The following is a 19324-nucleotide window of genomic DNA, read 5'->3' on the forward strand; positions in this document are numbered from 1 at the left end:
ACCTCACGCCGCTCGTCCAGCCCCCCCGTCTCCTCTTCCCTGGCCCTCCACTTGCCGAGGCCTTCCGTCCAATCTGTGGAAGTATTTGGGCCAAGAAGGGGGTACCTTTTGCTAGATTTGTATTCTTGGGACACCCATTATAATACAAGCTGAGCATACTAATCAGAAAAAAGAAAAAAAGTGAGTTATTAAAGCTTTGTTCAGGTTTTTATTTTTGCCTAAACTCATTCCAGGACCTTGGTTCTTAACTACACCCCCAAATATCTGCCTCAAAATTGACGGTCTAGGGCGGACTCCCAAATTAGCTGTGGTGAAACAACAAGTTCTTTAATTCATCACTGAAAGATTCCTTTGGGGTCGCCTGGGTAGCTCCAGGATGGAGCCCCTCATCAGGGCTGATCAGCGGGAAACCTGCTTCTCCCTCTCCCACTCCCCCTGCTTGTATTCCCTCTCTCGTTGTCTCCTTCTATGAAATAAATAAGTAAAAGCTTTAAAAAAAAAAAAAAAAAAGTTACCTTTGTAAAGTACAGCAAAAATGAATTTATGGAAAAAATAGGCAAAATACAAGTACGGATTTTTCACTATTAGTTTCAGTAAGCATAAAATTATATTAATAAATACAGTCAGAATATGAGAGGAAAAACTAATTGGAAATGTAGTATAGTAGTCCCCCCTAACCGTGGTTTCACTTTCTTTGGTTTTAGTTATCTGAGGTCAACCGCAATCCAGAAGTGCTTGAGCCTTCCTCAGATGAATTATTAGGTCAAGAGTCGCCTAACACCATGTCAGGATGCCTGCACCTTTTACGTCAGTTTATCTCATTATGTAGGCATTTTGCCATCTCATGTCATCACAAAAAGAAGGGTAAGTACAGTACAATAAGGTATTTTGAGAGACCATATTCACATAGCTTTTATTACAATATAGTGTTATAATTGTGCTATTTTATTAATTAATGTTGCTAATTTCTAAGTGTGCCTAACTGACAAATTAAACTTTGTCATAAGAATGTATGTATAGGAAAAGGACAGTATATACAGGGTTCAATACTGCCTGCAGTTTCAGGCATAGGGGCAAGTGTTGAGTCTTGGACTATAGTCTCTAATGACAAGGTGGGGACTACTGTAAGCGATTAAGAGCATCATTTTTACATTTGTAACTTTTTATATGCGATATATATATATGCATATATATAATCTATAATCAGTATATTGTATGCCTTAAACTAATACAGTATAATCAAATCACTATATTGTATGCCTTAACTAATATGTTATATTGTATCCCTTAAAACTAATACAGTGTTGTAAGTCAGTTATACCTCATTAAAACTGGCAGGGATTGGGGAATAGAGAGGAGAAGAAAAAAAAGAAGTTATCTAAAACTCTGGCTACAGGGTGGGAAGAATACCTCCTGATAGCATTTGAAAACCACTGCCTTATGCTGCATCACAGTTTCTGTTACTCTATTTCACATCAGGAGGCTGAATTCACCTTAGTGCTAGTGAATACCCCAGCTCTTAGCTGCAATAAGAGACTCAAGATTTAACAAAATAGGTGGCCTTGGCACTGGAAGATAAAGGCACTGACCGCATTCCCAGAGTACATCAACCCGTTCCCATTCAGTTACTTCACAGTACAAATGATGATGGACAATGCAAAAGTAGCTGTTCAGGACAAGCTAGTATGTGACCCTAGGCAAATCATTTAACCTCTCTGATCCTTACTATTCTCATTGGGAAAAATAGAGCTGATAATAACATGAGACAAATGGGGCACCCCAAGTGCTTTCCCTAGTGCCCAGCACAGAGTAAGCATTTAATAAATATTATTTATTAGTAACAGGAATTATCACTATACAATATTATCACTAAAATAAAGGAAATTAGAAAACTCTAATGTTGATAGAAAAAGGAAATTCTGATGTTAAATTTGGGAAGTTTCTTAGATATTAGTATTCAAATTGTGTATAATAAAATTAGGCTCCCAATTAATATCAGATTAAAATACTAGAATTTTTTTTTCTATCTTCTGGATAACAAAAGAAAATCACTATTTTACAGCCCGTTTAATAATAAACTCAGGTGAGAGTCATCAGTAGGTGCTGGAACTGTTAGGTGAAAGTTTGATGGAGAGCAGGACATTTACACCACCTTAAAACACTTCATCATAGGTTATTTTTGAATTATGAAAGTAAAAGCAGTAATTTTACAATAGCTAAATCTGATAGATATAAAACCCAGTGTTCTATTTCAGTATCACTAATGGGACAAACTAACATCATATGCTTCCTTTTGTGATGCATTAAGACCAAATCATCATTTAATGTTTTTCTGCTATAAAAACAATCATTCCATTCATTTATTCCTGCCATAAGGATATTATCTGAGTCTGATCCCCAGGAAATATCAAACACAGCCAAAGCGAGGGACATTCCTCTTTTTTTTTTTTTAATTTATTTATTTATTTGACAGAGAGAGAGATCACAAGTAGGCAGAGAGGCAGGCAGAGAGAGAGGAGGAAGCAGGGTCCCCACTGAGCAGAGAGCCCGATGCGGGACTCGATCCCAGGACCCTGAGATCATGACCTGAGCCGAAGGCAGTGGCTTAACCCACTGAGCCACCCAGGCGCCCCGGGACATTCTTTAAAAAAAAAAAAAAGCTCTACTTTAGAAATGTTCATGTCATTAATTAAAAAAAGAAGAAGAAAAGAACTGTCCTAGATTGAGAGACTAGAGGGACCAACAGCAAAAGGCAATGCGTGATCCTGGATTAGATCCTGAATCAATGAAGAAGAAAAAAAAACTCTGCAAAGAATATTATCGGGGAGGTTGGTAAAATTGAATATAGATTTTATATTGTGTAATAGTTTAAATCTATGTTAAGTTTTTTGTATTTGATAATTGTACTGTGATTATGTTAGAAAATGTTCTTGCTCCCAGGAGATGCATGCTAAAATATTTAGATTAAGGGTAAAGGGCCATGTTGTCTACAATTTACTCTCAAATAGTTCTGAAAAAATACTAATACTACTAATAATAGTAATTATATGTGAAGAGAGATATCAGATGTGGCAAAGTGTTTGGTTTTTTTTTTTTTTTTTTAAGATTTATCCATTTGGGAACGCCTGGGTGGCTCAGTTGGTTAAGCAGCTGCCTTCAGCTCAGGTCATGATCCCAGCATCCTGGGATCAAGTCCTGCATCAGGCTCCTCGCTTGGCAGAGAGCCTGCTTCTCCCTCTGCCTCTGCCTGCCATTCTGTCTGCCTGTTCTTGCTCTCTCGCCCTCTCTCTCTCTGATAAATAAATAAAATCTTTAAAAAAAAAAAAGATTTATCCATTTGCTTGAAAGAGAGAGTGGGGGAGGGGTTAGAGGGAGAGAATCTTCAAGTAGACTCCCCACTGAGCATAGAGCCCAACGTGGGGCTTGATCTCAAGATCCATGAGGTGGTGACCTGAGCCGAAACCAAAAGTCAAGCGCTTAACTGACTGAGCCACTCAGGTACCCCAACTGTTTTGTTTATAATTGGTCAATCTAGGTGAATGATATGAGAGAGATCATTGTATTATTCTTGTAACCTGTCTATAAATTTAAAATACAAAAGAAAGAAAGAAGGAAGGAGATGGGGCGAGAAAGACAAGACAGAGGGGAAAAAAGCATGGTGGATGGGAGAAATTCAGCCCTCTAGCTTTATGGGTGGGTTTGTTTACAAGACTCCTGTCTTGTTTGTGACCTTTAAAGACCTGGGATGAAATAATCACCACAGATAATGGTCTATGTGTATGAAATATCACTGTGCAGAATATTGCCCATCGCTACCCCCATCCCCCTCCCTCAATTTTGAAAAGTCAAGTGCACATCATACTAATATTAACAATTCCAATAGCAAGCTTTGTTTCTATCTTTCTTTCTTTGTTTCATATATCATGGATTAAAAAACAACTGTGTGCTGGTTCACATCAGCATTTGGAAGTTTGTTCTCATTCATTGACCTCATTGTTTAATCATTGAGCCAAAAGTGGTTAAATCACTCTCCCTACTTCTCAGGCTGGATATTGAGAATAAACAAGCAAGTGAGTCTTCTTTACCACTCAGCTTCCCTGCACTCCATTCCGTCTTCCAGTCTTTCAGGAGAGGGACTGATGGAGAGTAAGCTTTGTTCAGACAGATAGGTACAGAGGGATGGAAATCTCTGCATGTATGCCCTATGCCCAGCTCCTTGTGGGGCCCTGACTTGCTAGCTCAGAAGACAATCTGCAGTCTAACTCCAACCGATTTCACTTCTGCTGTAAGAAACAGAAAAATTACAGATAATGAGAATTTAGGAGCATGTTAGTCTTAGTTCAGGGGAAGTCATTAGTGTTTCATGGCACCCTGAGGAAGAATGCCCAGATGGTAAGAATATTCTATCTTGAAACCAAGTAGGAGATTCTAGGTGATGAACATTTAATCCCATCACTATCTGTACTGTTTGTCTAATTAACCTAAATAAATAAGCCTCTTCCTCCTCTATTTCTTTTATCTTTTATTTCTTTGTGCTTTTTTCTTCCTTCCATCCTTTTTTTTTTTTTTTTTTGGTTGTTGTTGCTGTTGTTTTGTTTTCTGAGTGTTGAGTACTTGATTCACTTGAACCATCTGGTTGGATGAGAAAATTTAAGCTAGGTTGTCAGCTCAGAAGTCATTCTAAATACAAAAAAGAGGTCTATTTTTCCCTTATTGTCCTTGTCCTTTCCCATTGCTATAACAAAATGCCACAGACTGGGTACCTTATAAGCAATAGACAGCTACTTCCCACAATTGTAGAATCTGAAAGTTCTGAGATTAGGGTGCCAATAAGGTTAGGTGAAGGCTCTCTTCCAGCTGTGGACTATCAACCTCTTGTACTCTCTCTTGGGGAAGGCAGAAGGGAGTTCTCTCAGACCTTGTTTAAAAGGGCACTAATCCCATCATAAGGACTCCTCCTTCATGACCTAATCACCTCCCAAGGGCCCCAGCTTCTAGTACCATGACATTGGGCATTAGGATTTCAGCATATGAATTTGGGGGAGACGCAAATATTCAGACCATAACACTCATCTTCAACTCACTGTGCTTTATTGTCGTAAATTATTTACATCAAAAAATGGTATAAAGACAGGATTTTAAAACCTCCCTAGAATTAGCCATTTCAGAAAATAACTGTGATAATTCAGTGCTTATTTAAGAAATTGATTCCTGTTGTACTCCTTAAAAATACCCTGAAACCTTGCCACATAATAACATCCTTCAAAAAAATCAATGTTTATAGGTATAGTGAAAGTAAATATATTTATTACTCAGAGTGAATCCATCCTATGAATTGCATGTAGCTCTGTGCCTCCTGCCATTCCCACATGAAGAATAACCTAAGTTTTCTGGAATGATGATCAAGAATGTAAGGGAAAGGGCATTCTTAGATGGTCCAAGACTCAGAAATCAGTCCTCATCAATGGTATGGGCATGTGTGATTCCGTTAAGTGCTCTGAATCTAGTCTATAAAACCTGTAAAATCATGATTTCCAACCACTATTGGTCTTCCTAAACTTTGTGACAGAAGTTAGGCACTATATTTTAAGGCTTTGAAAATGTTTCTATATATATTCCTTACAAATCCAGGCTGTACTGAGTTTTCAGCATCGTAACATGGGCACCTGTTACAAGAAGGCTAAATCACTGAAGGAAATGGATAGTTGATCAATGCATTTTTCAGCCCTTTCTATGTCTGTGCCTTTTTCCAGGTGACTTTGTTATTTTTCCCATCAGGATGTAGAATATTATTTTCCCACCCCTTCATGATGAATTTGGCTATTTGCTTTGTTTTGCTCCATGGAATAATAGTGGATGTGATGCAAGAGGAAGCATGAAAACCTGGGCTTGCTTTGTTGTGCTTTTGCCATCACAATGAGAAGGATAGAGCTAGCTCATTATCCCAGGAGGAAGGTGAAGGTCACGTGGAGCAGAACCCAGTCATCCCACTAAGCACAACCAAACCAGCTGCCTCATAGCCCATGCCCAGACCCATAAGTAAGCCCAGGTCAAGATCAGAGGTAGGCCAACTTAGCTGAATTCTTCAGACACCAAAGAAATAAATGATAGAATTATATGCCACATAGCACACAGTTTTGTGGCACTAGCTAACTGCCACCGTTCAGTAAAAATATATAAATGGGAGAAGGAGTAAGCTTGGCTTCTTGGAAAGTGTTCATTCTCTTAGATATTATGAGTTATTTATTGAACCAAAAAATGTAAAAGTAAACAACAACAACAAAAACTGTAAAGGTGCCTTACCCCTAATATGTGAGCTACATATTCAGTGGGGTTTATTTCATATTATAAAGGTGATAGTAGTGAAATATAATACTGCTGAAATAAATGAAAGTCTTACTTTTTTATCATAATGCTGCATATCTGTTGGAAGGTATACATTTGTGTATCAAGAGGCAGACAGGGAGTAATTACCATCTGACAATTATTACTATCCAGGTATTCGTCTGAAGGTTCTGTGATGCATCAGAACTATTTTTGTTTTATCAGTTTATTAATTTTTAACTCAAAGAATGAATATGCACATTGTACATCGTTCTGATTATACAGACATCAAACTTATTCTTTTTATCCACAGATCCTAATAACCTGTTTTATGTATTTTAAGGAAGCCCCTCTAGTCAACTAGTTATCTAAACATGGTTAGTAAGATGAAAAGTTCAGTTAAAGTTAAATTTCCATCGCTATAGTAAAAATTTGATAGTAAATTGTATAAGAAACATTTTGATTTATACTCCAATTTGAAAATTGGAAGAAAAAATATTATTTAAAATTTATTTAATTATGTATTAACAAAATTCTGGTTATAACTGCAACACAATAACTGTTAGAATGAAGAAAGACAGAATCAAGTATTGGTTGAGATTTTTGTTTAAAATACTTCTGACTAAAATACTGAGCCTGGGTGGCTCATTCAGCTAAGCATCTGGCTCTAGGTTTCAGCTCAAGTCATGAACTCAGAGTTGTGAGATCAAGCCCTGTGTCAGGCTCCACACTCAGTGGGAAGTCTGCTTCTCTTCTCCCTCTGCCCCTCCCCACTGCTGGGGCGCTCTCTCTTTCTCAAATAAATAAATATTAAATTAACTAATTTAATTTATTATTTCTGACAAAATTATTGGGTGCTAAATGCAGTGTGGTATCATGACATGGATCCTGGAACAAAACAAAATGAGAAAAATTGGTGAAATCTGAATAAGATCTAGAGTTTAGTTAAAAGTGATATGTGTCAATTTCTTAGTTTTGATAACTGTACAAATGTAAGTTAAAAATTGACATTTGGGGGGGCGCCTGGGTGGCTCAGTGGGTTAAGCCACTGCCTTCGGCTCAGGTCATGATCTCAGGGTCCTGGGATCGAGTCCCGCATCGGGCTCTCTGCTCAGCAGGGAGCCTGCTTCCCTCTCTCTCTCTCTGCCTGCCTCTCCATCTACTTGTGATTTCTCTCTGTCAAATAAATAAATAAAATCTTTAAAAAAAAAAATTGACATTTGGGGAAGGGCACCTGGGTGGCTTAGTCGGTTAAGTGTCTGCTTTCACCTCAGGTCATGATCTCAGGGTCCTGAGATCAAGCCCCGCATCGGACTCTGCTCATTGGCGAGTCTGCTTCTCCCTCTCCCTGTGCCTATGTGATCTCTCGATCTCTCTCTCTCTCTCTCTCAAATACGTAAATACAATGTTAAAAAAAAAAAAAGGAATTGACATTAGGGAAAACTGGTAAGAAGTGGACAAGAACTCTATCATAGTTGCAACTATTCTATAAATCTAACATATTACAAAATGAAAAGTTTATTTCACAATTATTAGGTGGCATGACATGACATTCTTCTCTAATAACAACTTAACCACAAAGAGGTTCATTTGTGCAGAAGTATGTGAAGGCTGTACCAGTTTTCCCAAGGACCTCACTTAGTCCCTTGAGACAAATCCTTTTTTTTAAAAGATTTTATTTATTTATTTGACAGGCAGAGATCACAAGTAGGCAAAGAGGCAGGCAGAGAGAGAGAGAAAGAGGAGGAGGAAGCAGGCTCCCTGCTAAGCAGAGAGCCCATTGTGGGGCTTGATCCCAGGACACCGGGATCATGATCTGAGCGAAAGGCAGAGGCTTTAACCCACTGAGCCACCCAGACACCCCCCCCTTGAGACAAATCTTTCTCTTTTAAAGCATCTATCCTATAGTAATCCCTGTAATCTATTCAACCTCATAACTGTAGGAATACAGATAATATTGGGAAGGCAGGGAACTCTCTGTGTCTACTTTTCGTACACTATAAATACATAAAAAATTAAGGAAACAAAAGAACCAATGAGAATTGGCAACCAATGAAAAAAGGAAAAGGTCCCAACAGAGATGTAAACAACTGATACAAACAATATTCAGAGATTTTCTTTCTGCCATGGAGCATGATGTCATAAGACTGTCTGAAGCATGTGACCTTAATGACTAAATTCTTCTCTCCCCCAAGTCTTTGACTTCACAGGAAGCAGGAATTTACATGGGCAAAAAGAAGTTACAACACAGGCCCATATCCAGCTATGATGTGATTCCCCAAACATGCTTATGTTAACTTTTTTCAGATTCTCACAAAAGGCAAGATCATAAAAAATGCTAATTCTCACAGAATTCCAGAGTCCCTGAAAATTTGTTTTTGGACCCCAACTTGAGAAAACTTGCTTCAAGAGTTTAGCAGAGGGGCACCTGGCTGTCTCAATCCATAGGGCATGCAATTCTTGATCTTGGGGGTCACAAGTTCAAGCCCCACATTGGGCATAAAGCTTACTTAAAAAAAAAAGTTTAGCAGGAAAAAGGCAGTATGGTAATAGTGGTAATAGTGGTACAAAGCACAACTACGAAGTCCAAATTCCAGGTTGTAACCTCAGCACAGAAATTAATGCCTTTGTGAACTTCTGTAAGTCACTTTCCCTCTCAGGGCTTCATTTCCCTCACCTGTAAAAGGAGATGGTAGTTATATCTTCCTGATGGTTGGTTGGCAGGATTAAATGAAAAAAATCTATGAAAAGAAGATAAAATTACACCTGGCATTTTATTCTTCCTTTGGTTCTATATACACAGCCGTCTTAAGCTAAGGAGGAGGAAGCAGATGAAGCTGATGAAGGAAACATAGAACTAAGATCCCCCTTCCTTTGTTATTTTCTTCTTTAAAGGTCTTTAAGGAGCTCTTGATAACACTATTTTTGCTTTGTCTTCACGTAGTGGGGAGCTCCTTTCTTATCTACACTATTCCTTTAGTTCCCGTGAGGAAATTATCTTATGTGCAGATAAAAGCGGCAATTCATTTCTGGCCTGATTCAATCATAATCATATTGTCAACTTTACAAGATGTTAATTACGAAATAAGAGACGATTGGTTGTGTTTTATGAGGCTGTTACAACATGCCTAGTATGCCCATTGAGTGAGCCAGGAGGTTGAAATTCAAGTGCTTTGGGCTGTTCCTCACTATGTGTTAATGGCGCAATTAAACATACCTTAAAGGAGAGTTTCATCTTGCTCCATAGTGGGTATTTAATAATTTGTTTTGTTAGGAGATTTTGCCCTGAGCAAGTCCTCTGAGGCTGAAGGAATTCTAAAGCTCTGTTTCCAAACATACTGCATGGTCCCTCTCACTCACCTCCCTCACAGGGAGGAGTATCTGCAAGAGCTTTCACTGCAATCTGTGGCCTTGATTCTCAAGACCACCAAGAAGCAGGGCCATTTTTAAAGAAACTCCATAATTACCCTCATAACTGATTTGGACAGAACAGACACACGTGAATAAATGCTAGAGTGTCTTATTTCTTCCCAAAGGACCCCATCTCTACTCTTTAAGCCAACGTTTATGTGAAGATTTTTCCATTTATCTTTGCTCTCTAGAGCATCATTGGTTCAGATCTCATGGCTGAAGTTCACACAGGAGATTCACTGTATTATTCTTTTTTTTTAATATATAAAGCAACAGAAAATCTACTTCCAAGTTAATGTTTCCAATATCAGCTACTTTTTAAAATCAAATACCTACATAATCAAATCAAAATGTTATTTTTAAGGGGTGCCTGGATGGTTCAATAGGTTGAGCATCCAACTCATAGGATTCAACTGGGGTCATGATCTTAGGGTTATGGGATGGAGTCCGGTGTCAGGCTCCATGCTTGGTGTGGAGTCTGCTTGAGATTACACTTGAGATTACCTCGGCCCTTCCCCCATCTCTCTCTCTCTGTCAAATAAATAAATTCTTTTTTTAAATATCATTTTTAAGGAGAAAAAAAGGATAGTATAAAGTTCTTGTGACCTTAAATAATTGTGTTCACTATTTAAAATAAGTATTTGGGGGCGCCTGGGTGGCTCAGTGGGCTAAGCCTCTGCCTTCGTCTCAGGTCATGATCTCAGGGTCCTGGGATCGAGTCCCGCATCGGGCTCTCTGCTCAGCAGGGAGCCTGCTTCCCCCTCTCTCTGCCTGCCTCTCTGCCTACTTGTGATCTCTCTCTCTGTCAAATAAATAAAAATAAAATAAAATAAAAATAAGTATTTGGATTTGAAACTTTTCCTCATCTGTGATATATGGTAGTTGCTCTGTCTTAACATAGGCATCACACTCTACTCCATTTCCTCATCCTTCTTCAAGAGGCAGGAGGGAAGATTCTCAGTGGAAAAGACTCCTTGACTTTGTCCTATATTCTCCACCCTTCTAGAAGGGGGACATGTTGGAAGTATCAGTACTGAAAGCACTAATTTAAAACAAGAGTAAACAAATGTTTAAGAAGCATAATTTAGAAGCCATGACTACTCACACTAGTTCTAGTTCCCTGTCTCAAAGTCGTCAGTCCTTAAAGCTTGATAAACTACACAAAGAACCTACGAGCTATAACAAAAAACCAGAATCTCACATATTGGCTCAAATCAAGCCTTCCCATAACCTCTCCCTCTGCCTTTCCCCCCTACCCATGCTCCCAGTCTCTCTCTCTCAAATGAATAAATAAAATCTTTTTTAAAAATAAATAACTTCTTTTATTGATATCATGCTACATTTCAATATGCTTTTTTAAAAAAGCTATTATCTTTTATTTGGACTTGGAAGTCTCATATATATATATATATATATATATATATTTTTTTTTTTTTTTTTGAGAAGAAACTTAACTGGACTGTTAACCAGGACAGGGTTATAAAATAGGTGGAGTAGCATTTGTTTAGAGAAAAGGTGTTCTATATTTAGAAAAGAGAACAAACACCTCATTTGTCTCATTTGATTTTTTTTTTCCAAAGGTCTAACGAAAATTCTCTAGGGGACATTGCTTTTTTGTTTGTTTTTTGGGGGGTTTTTCTTTCTGCAATAGAATAATAGGTAGCCTACAAACTTAATATTCATGTATAAATTTTGTACTAAAGGAAGCTTTAAACATTGTTATCACTATTTTGTGAATTGGAAAACCTAGCCACATGCAATTTAGATCCTATGACCCACCCTTAGCCAAAATGTGTAACAGTAAAGTGACTTTCTTCCCCAGTGCAAGGCCCATTCCACTTAGTGCTTCATACTGTCCTCTCCTGGTAGATTTTCTGGAAAGCTCACATCTCAGGCAGCTAAGTCCCAAATCCTAGACAAAGCAGTGAACAGACGCACATGAACATCTGTTCACCTCTGAACCAAAAATGAAAAAGAAAAGGAATGAGAAAGTGGACAAAAAGAGAAGAATACATTTGGATATGTCTAGATTTGGCAATTCAAATAATATTAGAATCATTCTTCATCTACACACCCACCACTTAGTTCCTTAGTTCCTTTTTCTCTTGTTTCTTTTTGTTCTTTTCTCAAGAAATAGCTCATCAAAATAGCTCATCAAAATAGCAATGACTAAGGGGTTAGGAAGAAGGAGCCCAAGTTTTAAATTGTTTTGTTTTTAACAGAATGAAAAAAAAAAATCCTAAACCCAAACCCTATAATTCAACCCAACTTGTCACTACCCTCTGATTAAAGCATTTTTTAAAATAACAGATAGGAAGCTGAGATGGGCATTGAGATAAAGATGGTTAGCATAGATCAAAAGGAATTGTACATACGTCAGTTAGATTAAGTGACAGGATGTGGGGAAGTGGTAGGTCCCATATCCAGTTACTTTATGCACGAGTACATTTGCTGAATGCAGGTACTCTAACAGGCTAGCCACGCATAGACGGAAACCAGGGAAATTAATGGAAAGCAATTTATAATGGCTAGAGTGTTTGTTCTGATATGGATCCAAGACCACATTTCTCCTAATTAGTAATATTACTGTAATTTTTTATAACTGTCTATCTTGCCCTGCCCAGGATAGTAAATTATCTTTGAATCTTTCATCTGGCATTTCTGAGGGGTCAGTGTTATGTTGTAAGTATTCTTTATCCCACATACATAAACTTAGTAATTAGATATAGACAAGTTTCCCAGCCAATTAGAAAGAGAAATATTTAAAATTTTCTCCCCCACCAAAAAAAAAAAAAATCCATCTGAAGTCATTTGGGGACACAAAGGGGGCAAATGATATAGAATTTCAATATCAGTGGAGCCCAGAAAAGAATACTTATCTGGTTTTGATGTGAAGTAGGGTTGCGGAGAGGAGAGAATAAGAAGCAAGAATAGTTTGCTTGCTAAGTAAAATGGAAAAATCATACAAGGGTTATTTTCCAGGAAGAGTGAGTTACAACAGAAGAGTATTGCTTAAGACCAAAATTAATACCACATATTTCTTTGGGATTGCAGTCATATATTACCATTCATAATGAAGGTGATCTTGGCTAATCAAGCCAGACTATAAAACAGAGAAATTTAAAACCCATGTTAGGGAAACTCTATGGGACTTAATAAGGGATTGCTTCCTTACCTAATGTAGTCACTAAGATCTGAAATTCTAGAGCTGGAAAGACCTTCTCACTTACTTTTACCAGACCTGACTAACTCTAATTTAGTAATAATCAAATCACCCTTTAGCTGAAACAATTGCATATCTTTAATAATCCAACAGGCTAGGACTAGTATGAGGGAAATGAGGCACTTTGCCTTCAGGCACAAATTTAAAGGGGGCCAGAACAGGGGGTTCCACTGCCTTAGTAGTCAAGATAAGTAATATTTCAACTTTGCCTACCCAAATGCCTTCTCTGTTGAATCTTATCTTTAAATAAAATTTTGTTATTTTGTTCATCATGAATTTTTTGCATTGATTTTGTTGTTTTTAAAATATTGTTTATCTTGATAACTAAGGTTGTTGGCACTTAAATTTTGTACCCTAAAACAAATACTTCACTCACTTCCCACTAGTCCTGGACCCGTAAACCCATTCCACTATTTATATAATTTCAGAATCAGAAATTTTTTCCTTACATCTAACTCAGGGTTTCCCAAGCTTTGCACTATTAGACATTTTGGGACCAGATAATTCTATTTTGTGGGTGTTGTCCTATAGATTATAGGATGTTTAGCAGCATCCCTGGCTTCTAACTACTGGATGCCAGTAACACCCTCCCTCACCCTTCCACCAAAAATGTCTCCAAATTAATCCTGGTTTAGAATCATTATTCTTCCCACAGCCTCTTATGCTACAAACCACCCCATTTCTTCCTGTTGTGTCCTCAGTAGAGATAGAAAGCAGCTTTTCATCATCTTCTAAATAACCCCATGAGATTCTTTGCTTTGTAGAGTGTGTGTTTACTTTATAATCTGATTAGAGTGATGATAATCATGTTAGTATGTCTAGACATACCAAGGTCAAACCCCTGGCCTCCGTAAGGTTTATTCCTATCTAATATCTGACATCTCATAGACCACTTGGCCATCTGAAGCAATAGCTTATTCCAGAATTTCCAAGATGTCTTGTAATCATAACCCCTTTGTCAAACTGCAAACTCAACTCCCTCATTGAATTAGGCCAGAGAGATTAGTTATACCCAACCACATTTCATTTTCTTCAAAGTGAATTTCATCTGGGAATTTATCAATAATCTTTATGTAAGCTATCATATCCTCTTCCATCTCAGAAACTAAGACTCTAATGAGTTAGATTACATCAAGTAATTCAGCAGTTCAACTTCCTCTGTGATCTTGGTTTTCTAAGTACTATAGTTTTGGGAAGCCATTTTTCCTGTAATGAGCAGGAAAGATATTTAGTATTTTTTCTTATTATTATTCAAAAATGAAATTCTTTACAAAATGTTTAAAGCTCACAGTTAGACCTAGAAATCAAATTACACTTGGAAGGTAAAAATCCATTTCTGGATTCTAGTTTAGTAGCAACATGCCGAAAAGTCTCATGTCCATCCATGCGAACTGCAGTATGAATCATAAATAGGTAGTCAAACAGACGACCTAGAAATTCTTCCCAATGATGCACAGTCTGCCACCTTCATCCTCCACTCAAATGAACTTTCATAAAATTCTGGATCCATATGTGGGGGTTTTTTCCAGGTAGGAATGGTGTTGACTACCTATATTCAAGATAATCAGTTTGAAATAAGCAACTTCTTTCGAAGAAGAAGAAGAAGCAGAAGAAGAAAAAAAATTATATATAATTTTATATTATTAAATAGTTCAAGGAGTTTCCAACATGATTGGAACCAGGCTAGAAAAGGAGACCAGACAAGGGAGTTAGGCAGCAAGTGCCCCCCCCCCAAAAGCACACCACCCTACCCGTCTAAGGAGGAAGCCACCACTACTGCTACTACCACTAAAGAACGGATGCTGCAAGTTACCAGGCAGCCACAGACAGTGAACTTTGGATGGTGCTCCTTCTGCTACCACCACCTCAGTGCCTCTGGATTCTCTACTGTCTCTGCCTCTTTATGTTACCAGCTCCCAGTTCAGTCACTAGTAGAGGCTTCTCTTTAGTCAAGCCTGGGTCAATGCCTATATTCTAGCTGCAGTGGAAGCTGGGATAATGTCTGGATTTCTCAGCTTCTAAAGTGAGAGGCAGGCAACCAAAAAAATGAGAGCTGTCCTTTACAGGTATGATGAAGAGAGGTAACAAATAAGAACAGATTAGAGGGGCGCCTGGGTGGCTCAGTGGGTTAAGTCTCGGCCTTCAGCTCAGGTCATGATCTCAGGGTCCTGGGATCAAGCCCCACATTGGGCTCTCTGCTCAGCGGGGAGCCTGCTTCCTTCTCTCTCTCTGCCTGCCTCTCTGCCTACCTATGATTTCTCTCTCTGTCAAATAAATTAAAAATTTTAAAAATTTAAAAAAAAACAGATTAGATTTTGGGCTCTGGAGTCAGACTATCTGAATTTGAATTTATGCCTATTACTAGCTATGTGATCTTGAGCAAATTACTTAAATTCTTAATCGTTTCTATTTCCTCACCTTTACAACAGACCCTTTATGAGGATTAAATAAAAACATTTATGTAAAATTGCCTAGCCTACAGTATATGGCACATAGTAAGTACTTCTATAGATTTATATTTATATGTCTGTACACACATAGTTACACATATATGAATATGTGTGTATGCGAGCATGCAACGTTGATAACAGAGATAGAGCTTTTCTACCCCTATTCTCTTCCTCCTTTTTAAATACCTACCAAATACTGAGACAGTACTTATATCTCAGCCTTTTCATTTAGTTTAATGCAGAACAAGGCAACTAAACTTAACTTTGGTGTTCCCCACCCCTCCACTTAAAACATACATGATAGCAGAGCAAAACCAAAAAAGAAATCATCATAATTCAACATATGCTAGAGTAGCATAAAAATGGAAATTCAAAAGACGGGATTAATTTTGTCTAGGGAGCTAGAAGATTCATTCCAGAAGGAACTTGACTGGAAACATGAAGAATAGATAATGAACTTCTTTAGAGAGAAGAGCGAAGACTTCTGCCAGGGAGTGAGAATACTCTCAGCACAGCTATGTAACTGCAGGTCTGCTGGGAATAGGGAAGAGCTGGGAAGGACAAGAACAAGGGACGGGTGGGAGGGTGGAAAAAGATGAACGGAGAAAGACAACTGGGGCCGTATTATCAAAACCACACCAGATCTGACCAAAGGCCCTGGCAATGTGTCGCATCATTGGGATCAATATCTTAGATGATTATTTATTTCTGGTAAGATTTTTGTTCATTATGCAGAAGTTCAACCCCAGGGATTAAGGCTGGCTTAAGCAAAACAATGGAATAGGCAGAGTTTGTCCCATACCTTCCTTTTGTTGAGTCTCCCTTTCCCTCTAAACCACTATCCCAGGTCCCCATGGCCATGTGGAAAGCCTCTGCCTGGATAGCACAACCTATCTGATGCTGCCAGAGGTTTCAGGCCTTTATAGTGCTCCCAGCTCCGTGCCCTGCCATTCTTCTTCCTTCTCCACACCTGTCAGAGCCCCACTTTCTGTTTAATTGACAAGACTAGGAGTGTGCTAGACAGATAACGCAGTTTCACCTGCAGTCCCGGCGCACAGCTCTTCCTCATAACACATTGCCCTAATAGTTGCAGTGGGCTCCCCAGAAACCATATGAGCAGTTCTCCAAACTCAATTTTGTTGGCTCCTAGACGTACATTTTCCCCAATTTCTTCACCCAAACTCCAGCCACAGGTAGATCATGGGCTCTAGTGAGGACAGAAGAGCTTTTTTTATAGCCCACAAGATAAGAAATCTCAAAACAGGATTGCTCTAGAAAGTCTGATGTGAGTGATTGCTTCCTCATTTCTTCTCAGGAAATAGAAGTGGCTCTGGCTTCTCTTCTGGACATAGAGTTTGGTCTCAACTTCTTCAAGACCATTAACCCAGGGTTCTGAGCCCAGTGGCTCCAGCGTTTATGAGACTGGAAACTGAAGGGTTTGGCCTCTTGCTGTGGAGAGGTTTAGCATACTGGTTGTAGAGCTTAGTGGGTTTCTTTTAGGTTTTGTTTCAACTGATAAGAGCCCAGGGACTCAAGCCTTATGAGATGTTCAAGGAATGTCAGGGAATTGACTGGGACCCAAGGAATTGGTGTTCGCTGAGCTATCGCTGGTGTATTGCCTGGGATGGAGAGTGAGAAGGCCTAGAGATGCGGCCCGCCCTGAGGAGCTGTGGCTGAGAGGGCTTCATGCTGCAGGGCTAGTTTCTTTAGTAATCTACTCTGGTAAGACACAAGGGATGGATAAAAATGAGCAATTATACTTGAGGCAGATCCATTCCTTCAGTGGCAATATATTTTCCTCACATGGTTTTCTCTTCACAGCAAGCAAATGCACATGGAACCAGTGACTATGAAGTCAGTCATATTAAATTTACTCAGTTTTCTTCAAGTCTTAAAGCATGAAGTGTTACAAACTCTCATGTGTACACTAGGGAAAGAAGGGAAGAAAAAAAAAAAAAACTCCACAGCAAGGCCTAAGGAAAAACCTGTGGAAAGAAAACGGCAAGATAAAGCAACACAATTTTAAATCTTAATCTCCTGAAATGGTGCCTTTAAAGCCTCACTTTCCACATTTCTGAGTGGGGCCCATCAAAACTCCGTGTCAAATCATGTTATAACCCTGCTTCTTATCTGTTTGTGATAGCTTTCAAGGGCCAGTAATTCCCCCATATGTGGCAGAAAAGTTCATAGTAGAGATTTGCACACTTGACTAAGCTTCCTGCATTGCTTTTTGTGGAGTGCTGGTGAAGGAGAGAGATTTGTTCTCCCTTTCAGATCTAAAGCATGCAACTGCCAGCGACACAGTCTAGAAGCAAACCAGAATCACTCACTTGGTCAGATAATCTACAGAACGATGACTTAATATTATATACTCTCCACTTTTGTCCAGTAAAACACACAGCCAGGTAGAATGCCCCTGCCTTTTTTCAAGTGCAAATTAATGGACAAGACCCCATCTATGAGGGAGGGCTTTTTGGTGCCCTCTCCACAGACCCCCTCCTTTGGCACTCCTGTTCCATCACCAGAGGTGGCCTGGAGCTCTGGGTTCCAGCTGACTTCTGCTGTAAGGAAAAGAGATTTGTGGAAGCCATAGAGCTGTGGAGAGAGGGTGTGTGTCATCTGCCTTGGGAAGGGTGGGGGACAACTCACTCTGTTTCCTCCTCTGTCTACCTGGTTGCACTGACTGGCCTGAGGCTTAAACAGGAAGAGACAGGTTTGAGCAGCTCTGAATGGCATCCTCAGGCCCAGGAGTCATAATCACAGGCATCAGCCAGGACCAGGCAGGTAGTGTCAGTGAGTGAAATGGGCCAGGTACAGGCAATAAAGATGTTTGGGGTCTCAGTAAAGAAAAAAAGACATAATCTACTACGTTGATTATTTGTTTGTTTTTTGGGGTTTTGGTGTGTTGTTTGTTTGCTTTTAAAACAAAGACAGCTTTCTTTTTTTTTTTTAATAGACAACATTCCGAAACAAAAATAAAATTAATCCCTCTTGGCAAACTAACACAGTTTCTTGAATTAGGCATGACATCTGTTTTTTCCTTTTCCCCTTGACTTTCAAGAAGCTCAAACCTATGTGGTGTGCTTGCCTTTGATTTTTTTTTTCCAAGTTTGTTTTTTTGTTTGTTTTGTTTTGTTATAAGCTCTACACCCAACTTGGGGCTTGAACTCATGACCCTGAGATCAAGAATCACATGCTCTACCAACTGAGTCAGCCAGGCATCTCCCTTTGATTTTTTGGACACAGTGATCTCCCTTTCCTTCCCATCCATTTCCTTTCCTGATACACACACACAAAAGTACACATACACACAGCACACTTGCCTGGTGCCCTATAAAGATATAACATAGATAATATAAGTGTAATTTCAGAGTTCTTAACTTCTTAATATTAAGTATTAATATGTGCCAAGGTCCTATTTTTATTTTCTTCTAAACCCTTCTATGATGTATTTCATCTAAAACATTCTATTGAATGACTGAACTCAGTGGAAAGAACCATTATATAAGTTCTAAATTCTGGCTCTGTCAGTGAACTCTAAAGGTATCCTAATTATAAAACATCTTTTATTCTCATTTTAAAAACCAAAAGTATTTCCTTTGGAAATTTTTGGGTTTTGGTTTTTGGTTTTGGTTTTGGTTTTCTTTTTCTTTCTCTCTCTCTCTTTTTTTTTTTTTTTACAGTCACTACCATCACTGTCTGCCAGCCAAGACTGTGAAAAGAGATGATATATTTTAGGAAGGGGCCATAGATCCAAAATTAATCTCTCTCTACCAGTTAATTCCTGCATAAATTAAGCTGAATATGTTTTCCAACACCATAAATCAAGTGTAATAGGTATAAATAAAACATGAACTCAGGTTTCCTCATTTGTAACTTCAGATCTATGACACTTCAGTGTGGAGAAAGGTAAAAT

General features: G+C 38.6%; 1 long non-coding RNA gene across 1 annotated transcript; it reads left to right on the forward strand.

Annotated features, from left to right (window-relative positions):
- The first annotated feature begins 20 nt into the window (after window positions 1-20).
- LOC116595680 lies at window positions 21-19305 on the forward strand. Its single transcript, XR_004287819.1, has 3 exons — window positions 21-180; window positions 705-864; window positions 19092-19305. It is a non-coding gene; the product is annotated as an uncharacterized LOC116595680 (long non-coding RNA).
- Window positions 19306-19324: the final 19 nt, after the last annotated feature.

The sequence above is a fragment of the Mustela erminea genome, chromosome 7 (genome assembly GCF_009829155.1).
Source record: "Mustela erminea isolate mMusErm1 chromosome 7, mMusErm1.Pri, whole genome shotgun sequence".
Taxonomy (NCBI): domain Eukaryota; kingdom Metazoa; phylum Chordata; class Mammalia; order Carnivora; family Mustelidae; genus Mustela; species Mustela erminea.